The sequence below is a fragment of the Myotis yumanensis genome, unplaced genomic scaffold (assembly GCF_028538775.1).
Source record: "Myotis yumanensis isolate MYYU_CA2020_CCGP unplaced genomic scaffold, mMyoYum1.0.hap1 SCAF_13, whole genome shotgun sequence".
Lineage (NCBI taxonomy): Eukaryota > Metazoa > Chordata > Mammalia > Chiroptera > Vespertilionidae > Myotis > Myotis yumanensis.
The window spans coordinates 8,178,970-8,187,505 of record NW_027223764.1 but is presented as its reverse complement, the minus strand read 5'-3'; positions in this window follow the sequence as shown (position 1 = coordinate 8,187,505).

Below are 8,536 nucleotides of genomic sequence, written 5' to 3'. Positions count from 1 at the left end.
ATTTACATTTTTTTAAACAAAACCCATTATTGTAATAGAATGCTCTCTCACTGGTTCACTTTAATAGGAGCATATGACATATTTCATTTCTGGGAAATGATCGCTTGCCTTAGGTCATGTTTTAAGGCATAAAGCCAGAGGCAGAGTGACATTCCCACCTGAGGTTCTCTAATCATCCGGCAACGTGCCTCTCTCTGGGAGAAAAGGACTGAGAAGGGCCAGGTTACAACTACTCTGGAGCCTTCATCCTCAAAGGCAATTTTTTAAAGCCCAATTTGACCCAAGAGTGTTAATTTATTATTATTATTATTTTTTTTTTTTTGTAAACACACAAGGCTTAGGAGAATCTTTGAAGAAAATAGTAACCATCCAAACCCGGAAGGCTAGGGAAGAGCCTGTGTGCTGACACAGACTTGCCCTTTGGCGATACAGGAAGAGCCGGTTGCTCTCAGAGTCCAGAGCCCTGGTCCAAGATGACTACATTAAGATGTGTCTTTGGACATTATTTGAAAATGGCAGCTTCTTATTGGCTATCAAGGTACCTGACCCCTAGGAACTTATCTTAGGAAACCTCTCTTCCTTCCTTAGTTTTCAAGTAATTCTCATTTCTTGGTACCCATAAGCCCGTGCAAAGGATTCTAATGCATCTGTGGAAGACTATTGCATTTCGGGAGCATTGAAGTCATTCGTGCGTTGGCCTTATGCCACCAAATGCATTCAAGGTGTGCAGCCCTGATGAAATAAAGTGCCTGTCACGTCTTATTGCTGAGATATATAGCAAAGTATACCCCATCTTCAGGGGCCTTACACGGCTTTCCTAGTGATTGCCAAAGGTGCTGGATTAAAAGCCCTGTACATTTCAGTCCTCTGTATCCAGAAAGGATGGAGAGCGGCTACCCTAAGGAAACATCTTTCCTCTCCACCACTCTCCTAATAAGCCCTAAACCCTGTTCCAGAGGGACTCTTTCTTCATAAGGGCAAGAAGGAAGCTTACTCCCCAGCTTTGTCCAGTAATTAGCCTCTCTCTCTCTCTCTCTCTCTCTCTCTCTCTCTCTCTCTCCAGCAAACACAGATCACAGATGCCGGTCCGGATGAGCTTTGGGACGCAGAATGAAAACAAGATGGAAAACACTGACTCATTCCTTCAGAAGCCTTTTAGCCGCCTTTAAGACAGTGAAAACTTCTGACTTCTACTGATGCTCTTTAGGTCTGAAGGGGTGGGAGGGGGCTTCTCCCAGCAGCGATCAAGCAGGGAAGCAGCAAAGGCAACCAAACATGTAGGAGTGAGCAGCTCAGAGGCCCCGGCTGCAACAATGGGAGGCTCTGTAATGCCACGTGTCGTTCCCCTGCCACTAACCCAGGCCTCTTCCAGCCAATGCCACGCAAATGCACTCTTCACCCAAACCAAAACCTCCGGAAGTGCTGTGGTATGAGCCCACTAACACAATCAGCTTGTGGCCGATGATGATGTCCCCACCAGAACTAATTAAGCCAACAGTGCTTGTAACACAAAGCCTCTGGGGCCTGCGTGAAAGCATTTATTTGTGACATCATTTAAAAGTCATTTCAGTCTCATCCAAGACTGTTGCTCTGAAAGCCAATGCAGTGTAATGTTCTTCGAGTGGTTGGTTTTATTTTCTCCTGTCAAAAAACTGACAAGAGTCCGTTGAAACTGTCAAGGGAAAACCATCACGCGATATGAAGTTTTCCTCGAATTTGAAGTGTAGACGGAATGATAGATCTGTTCTGTAGATTACGCTTGCACAAAAGTGAATTAGAACAGCCTAGGAGATTCACTATCGTAACGAATATGTGAGGCTGCCCTTGACACAGTTCATAAATTTGAGGCCACAACAAAGAATTAAAATGAGCTCAATTTGGTTTTGATCTGAATTATCTGTTAAGCTTTAAATACAGAAAGATCAATAGGATGGATATTTGTGTGAGTGATAGATATATATTAAGAGACAAAAAGATTTCTCCTCTTCCCATTGTTAGAGTATCTCTTGGTGAAAGGTCCCTCTAGCCTTCAATATCTTGTCTCAAGTGTCAGTAGAGATTTGCCTGTCTTCACTAAGATTTCATTAACTGCTTGACTGATTCATGGACAGGTTGCTTTGGTTGATTGATTTCCTTTCGCACCTACCCAGTAGCTAGTACTGTAACGTACAGTACGAAGAATGTAGGTTAAAGATCTTGCCTAGGGTCAGACCTGCAAGCTTCCTTCTCAATGGTGGAGACGCCAATTGCCCCCTGCATGTCTCTCTCATACTTCCATAGTAGTGCCTTTCAAACTGCAGAACATGCTCCATTTGTTAGTCATAAACAACATTTATTTTACAAAATCTAAAAGCGTGAAAATGCATTGCACAAAGTATTGTTTTTTTTAAAAAAAATCTTTTAAATTTCTATATGCGTACGGAGCCTGAATTGGATTGTCATATAAAATGTCTTTCTTATTGTGAATCGTGGGTTAAAATCTTTGAAAAGCCACTGCTTTGAAATAGGAATACTCTGATTTTTATTTAGACATCTGGCCGCTCAGAATAAAGATGAACCGTCACAGCTTCCACTGAAGTCCGTTGTGGTCATGTGGCCGGGATCTGATGAATGAGAAGTCACAGAAATGATGTGAAGAATCTCTGATGGGAGCCCCTACTCTATACTTTTCCTGTGTCCTCCATCCTGATGCTTTATGAGCTGCATTTGACCAGGAAGGTGAGAATAACAACTAGAGATGACAGAGTGACAAGATAGGAGGGACCTGAGTCCCAAGATGACCTCCTGGAGCAAAGCTGTCTGTCCTCCTTGGACCTTCCACCTTCATACTATGATGTGCAAGACAAATAAACTTGTCTTATTTAAGCCAGTGTTACACTGGGTCTCCAATACATGCAGCTGATCTGGTGGAACTATGATATCCACTTTCTAATGAAAGAAGAATGAAAAATAAATTCAATTCAACAATTTACTGAGACTCTATCATGGACCAGCCCCTCTGCTAGGTCACCATGGGAAATACAGAAGAAAGTTGGCTCTGAAGGCAAGTATAATCTCATTGATGAGTTGTATATCTGATATAATCAAATAATATTGTAAGGAAGTGTAAGAGGAATTGTCAACATGAATAGAAATAAAAATAAGGCTCTACAGAATCAGAAGAGATAGGTAGAAAATAAAGGGGTCCATGGAATCGAGAGAAAGGGAAAAGAGAAATTAATAGAGAAGCAGGAACATTCCCAAGGTATTTCCAATTACTCTGAAGATCTGGAATGAAATTAAAGACACCCAAAATGGAAGTGGCATGTCCCTTTCTCCCAGGTCTCTACATTCCAGTTCTGTATAACGTCCAATCAAAGCAATCAGCAGGGGTCCTGCTATGGCAAAGTGCCCCATCTACAGACTCCTATCAGACACAGACTCATTCTCATTGATGGAAAACCCTTATCTTATTACCACCTTGACAGACCAAAGTCTCCTTTGTTAGAACCTTGTGCTGCATGGGATGCTCTCCTTGGGGGAAGCCATTCAGGATTTGGTGAGAATGGCTTTCTTAGGTATGGGCTGACAGCCATTCCACTCAGACATACCTCCCCTTGAGAGTGCACTGGTTCCCTGCCATATTCTGCAAGGTTTTGATGAGCCCTCTCATATTTCTCTAGGTGGTGTGAGCTGCTAACCGTGTGGATGTTCTGGAATTCTGTTTTCTGCAAACCAACTCAAAGCCATTTAACACGCTGGCCTCCCTACTTGGAAGACGCATGACTTGGAGATGACTTGCTGGCAAGGCAGGGGCACGTGAAAGGGAAAAGTGTTATTTCAGCAGACCTGCCACAGAGGTAGGTGTTAATTAAGTTAATTGTGCCATCAGCGATGCAGACAATGACAGTAACTGCTCCCCATAATGGGGCTGGGTTACTGCCATCATTTGTTAAACGTGCAGGTTTTCTTAAATGCAGTCACTTTCCCTTATCTTTTAAGCATGCACACACACACTCATTCAACGTATAGCTTTTCAACCTCTTCCATATGAATTAAGTTACGTAATTTGATCCTTATACCTGCTCTGTAATGAAGGAGAGGAGTTATTTTCTCCATTGAGCAGTTGAGGAAACTGAAGCTCAGAACTATCTAGTGACTTGCCCAAGGCCACCTGCCTTCCTAGTCAAGGAGACAATTCTAACTCTAGTGTCCCTTCTCATATGTCACACTGTCTATTGAAGATTCATGATATTCTGAAATGCAAAAAACCAATTTTTATATTCTACATCCCCTAGCACATGGACTTGACAAGTTGTAAATATTAATTTATCCTTTAAAACAACTGGTGAATATTCTAATTGCTCCATTTATGAAATAGGAAGGTAGTAACCTCGTATAGATTGATCAAGACCAAACACAATCTGGATAAATAGAAATTTATATAATTTGGAGAGTCACCCCAGGCCCCATTCCCTACATGCCTCTCCAAAATATTAGGGGATAGATGACTTAACCTGAGTTATTCTGTCTGTAATTACTGTGAAAACTAAGACGTGATTAAGAATGTCAAGTCAACTCAGCCTTTCAAAGAAAAAACGAAGACTTTTGTTAAATACTACCAATCCCACAGCGAGTGGAATGTCCATTCAGGATCTACAGGACAGCTCCCTGTCCTAGGAAAATGATTCCCTACCTTGCTGATGGGTGACTGTGGACCCATCTTTGAAGCTTCAATATAATTAATGACCCCTGTCAAAACATCAACACCCTTGGGAGAGTTAGCTCAGAAGTGTTTTTGGTCAATTTCACTTTAGTATGATCAAGTTTGTGGTTCCTTGGTTGGAAAAAAAAGGGGGGGGTGCTTCTTGAATCCCTGACATGGTGTCCTAAAGTAGATGAGCAAGGAGCTCCCCAAAAGAGTCTAATTTCTTACCTGGCTGATGTGGCTCAGTGATTGAGCATTGACCTATGAACCAGGAGGTCACGGTTCCATTCCCAGTCAGGGCACATTGCCCAGGTTGCACGATCCCCTTTAGGGGGCATGCAGGAGGCAGCCAATCTATGATTCTCTCTCATCACTGATATTTCTTTCTCTCTCTCCCTCTCCCTTCCTCTCTGAAATAAATAAAAATATAAAATTTTTAAAAAGAGTCTAACTTCTGGAAACTGGTCAGGCTTGGGGTGGGTGTGCAAAGGGAGGACCTCAGCCATGTCTAATAGTACTCAAATGCTTGAATGTAAACTTTTTTAAAAAGGTATGATAAACTCTCACTTTCACCTCATGTCTAAGCAAGTTGAGAAATAGAAGGTTTCTGCCCCAGATGGCTAAGACTGTGTGCTACCTTTCATAAGCTTCTGGGAGGAATCCTCTTCAAGTTTTAGACAGAAAAAAAAAAAAATCTGAATTCCTTGAAAAGTGAGTCCACTCAGCATGAGTTGGAGAGAGTATTCAGAGAAGCTCATTTGCACTTGAATTCACTATTCCTGTTAGTGTAAACACTTATCAGCAAAATCTAATACTTTTTAGAAAACACACCTTTGGAACTGTGCAGAAATGAGTTAACACAGCAAGCCTGAAATTGTTATCCTTGGAAAGGTCTGCTTACAAGATTGGCCCTGGCTGGAGTCTGGGAACTTGGATTTGAGGAGGTTCCCATCATTTCCTAATAAGCATGGCTCATGGTACCTAAACGGTTTGTGAAAGCAATATGGTCTGTGTTAAACACTCGGTTTTCTTCTGGGAGTCTAGAATTTTGCTTCACACTAGGAAGAGGGTGACTTATGTGGCCAGCCCCCAATAGAAACTTTGGGTACTGAGTCTCAAATGAGCTTCCCTAGTGGACAATATTTCACTTACGCAGGTCCTATATGGCTCCTCAGGGAGGGGACTCTTGGAGCTCACGCCTGCTTTCCTTTGGACTTTGCACCACGTGCCTTTTCCCTTTCTGATCTTGCTTTGTCTCTTCTCACTGTAATGAATCATAGCTGTGAATACACTAGATGCTGCGTTGAATGTGGGGGTGGTCTTGGGGACCTCCAACATGGAAATATTCTAAATGTGATTCATGAAATGAACAGACAGCAGCATAGCATTGTAAAGGATTCTGTTGGACCGATCGAGACACAAGTGGCTTCATGAGCATGAGACTTATGGAGGCACATAGGACCCCATGCTTAGAAGGGCTCTGGGCCTGGTTTCATGCTCTGTCACTATTTTGAAATTCTAAATAGTTTATGAACAAAGGATCCCGAATTTTCGTTTTGGCATTGAGCCCTGCAAATTATAAAGTTGGTCCTGTGTCAAGGTGATAGTAAGAGACAAAAGAATGGAGCAACTTGTCACCCCCAAGGCTTACTCTGTGCCAATCAACTTCCCATGAGGCCTAAAAGTCTACCAATTATAGATTCACTTTCTGGAGGAGGATGTCCCAGGAATGTTACATGGCTGTCAGTTACAACTCTGTGTGGACTTGTTTACTCATTCAGTCACCGCATAGCCTCCTCCTTAACCCTTAGCTAAGTTCAAAGTACGAGGTCAGCATTTTCCAAAATGCATTCTTCAGAATACTGATCCCCATGGAATACACTGGGGGAAAGTGGTTTTGCTGCTATATGTTTGAGATACTCCATCCCTTCTTGGAGATGTAGGGTCTTCATTAGCATATTAAAAACTCTGCAACTCTTGCACTAACTTTATAATAGTTTCCTAGAGTCCCCATAACACAGTATCATAAACTGGACGAGTTTAACAACAGAAATTTATTGTCTCACAGTTCTGGGGTCTAAAAGTCCAATATTGAGTTTTTAGCAAGATTGTTTCCTTCTGAGGCTGTGAGGGAGAATCTGTTCCATGCCTCTATCTTTCTTCTAATGGTTTGCTGGCCAACCTTGGCATTCCTTGGCTGGTAGAGCCATCCCTCCAAATCTCTGCCTTCATGTTCACATGGCATTCTCCTTGTGTATGTGTCTTTGTGTGCAAATTTCCCCTTTCTATAAGGATACGAATCATATTGGATTAGGGCCCACCCTAATGACCCCATTTTAATCGGATTACCTCATAGAGACCCTATTTTCAAATAAAAGCGTATTCTAAGGCACTGGGGATTAGAACTTCATCATATTTAACTGTCTGAGGGCTAAATCCCATCAGCATCCCATTGACCCAGTGTTTCATGGCACAGATTGAGAGGTGATGGAGGAAAGGCTGTGTGGCTGGATGATATAGTGCTGGTGCCACAGGTGGCTGTTGGATGGGGAGGATTAATCCTGGCAGCTGTTTGGAGATGGAAAGAGGAGAGGCTGGAGGTCTGGAGACTTAAGAAGAGATTATTTCAAAGTCTAGGGGTGTGATGAAAAAGAAGCCTAAACTCCAGGCAGCAACAGTGGCAAGGGAGAGGGGCTCACTCAAAAGGTAATAAAATGTGAAAGACATATATACATTCATATATATGTGCACATATAAAAATAAATATGTATTTATATATAAATATATTCATATGTAAATGTGTATTCGCATGTATGTATTCATATATGAATACGTATTCATACATGTACGTATTCATGTGTATACAGGGTGTCCTAAAAAATGTATACATACATCGGCTGCCATTATTAACTCCAATTGGTTAATTCTGAAAAGAAAGAAACATCAACTGAGCTATCAGCTGCTGTTAAAGTATGTATACATTTTGGGGGCACCCTGTATAAATATATATTTGTTTCTATCTATGGGATGGATTTCAGAGGAGGTGCCCTCACCCTTTGAGCCTTTGTCTTGCTCTAGCTGGCTGGTGCCACTCAGGTGAAAAGCTCACAGAGGGGCTGGGCTGGGAGATGTGTCCGACTGGGACAATCCTGTTTTGTTCCTATTAGTGGCCCTGAATGTGTCATGAATTCTAAGGGACAGACAGGAAACAGGGTCCTGGGGGTCTGTCCCAGCCTCAGTATGCACCTACCCCTCACTTTCCTAAACTCTAGACATATTGACTTTCTGGTCAAGCTTTGCCCTTGCTGGTCTCTTAACCAGCCTTTTGACTTAGCCCCTGTTTTGACTGGTTGAAGGTCTTGGCTTATAGGGCGCTATGGGAAGGCTTCTCTGCTAGCCCCTGGCCTTCTCCCATCAGCTTTGTAATCCTTTGTTTAACATCTCTTTCCTCCAAATTTCAAGCTCCATAAGGGCAGGGAACACATCTGCTGTGTTCTTGCTGTACCCCAGGACCGAGCACAGGGCCTGGCACTTGAAATATAAGCTGGGTGAATGGCTGATTTACAATAAAAAGGACCTGAAGCGATGTAATAAAGGCATGATAACAAAATAAAAAGATGAGGGACTAGATCAGCGGTTCTCAACCTGTGGGTCTCGACTTCTTTGGGAGTCGAACGACCCTTTCACAGGAGTCGCCTAAGACCATCAGAAAACACATCTATAATTACATATTGTTTTTGTGATTAATCACTATGCTTTAATTATGTTCAATTTGTAACAATGAAATTGGGGATCACCACAACATGCGGAACTGTAGTAAAAGGTCGCGGCATTAGGCAGGTTGAGAAC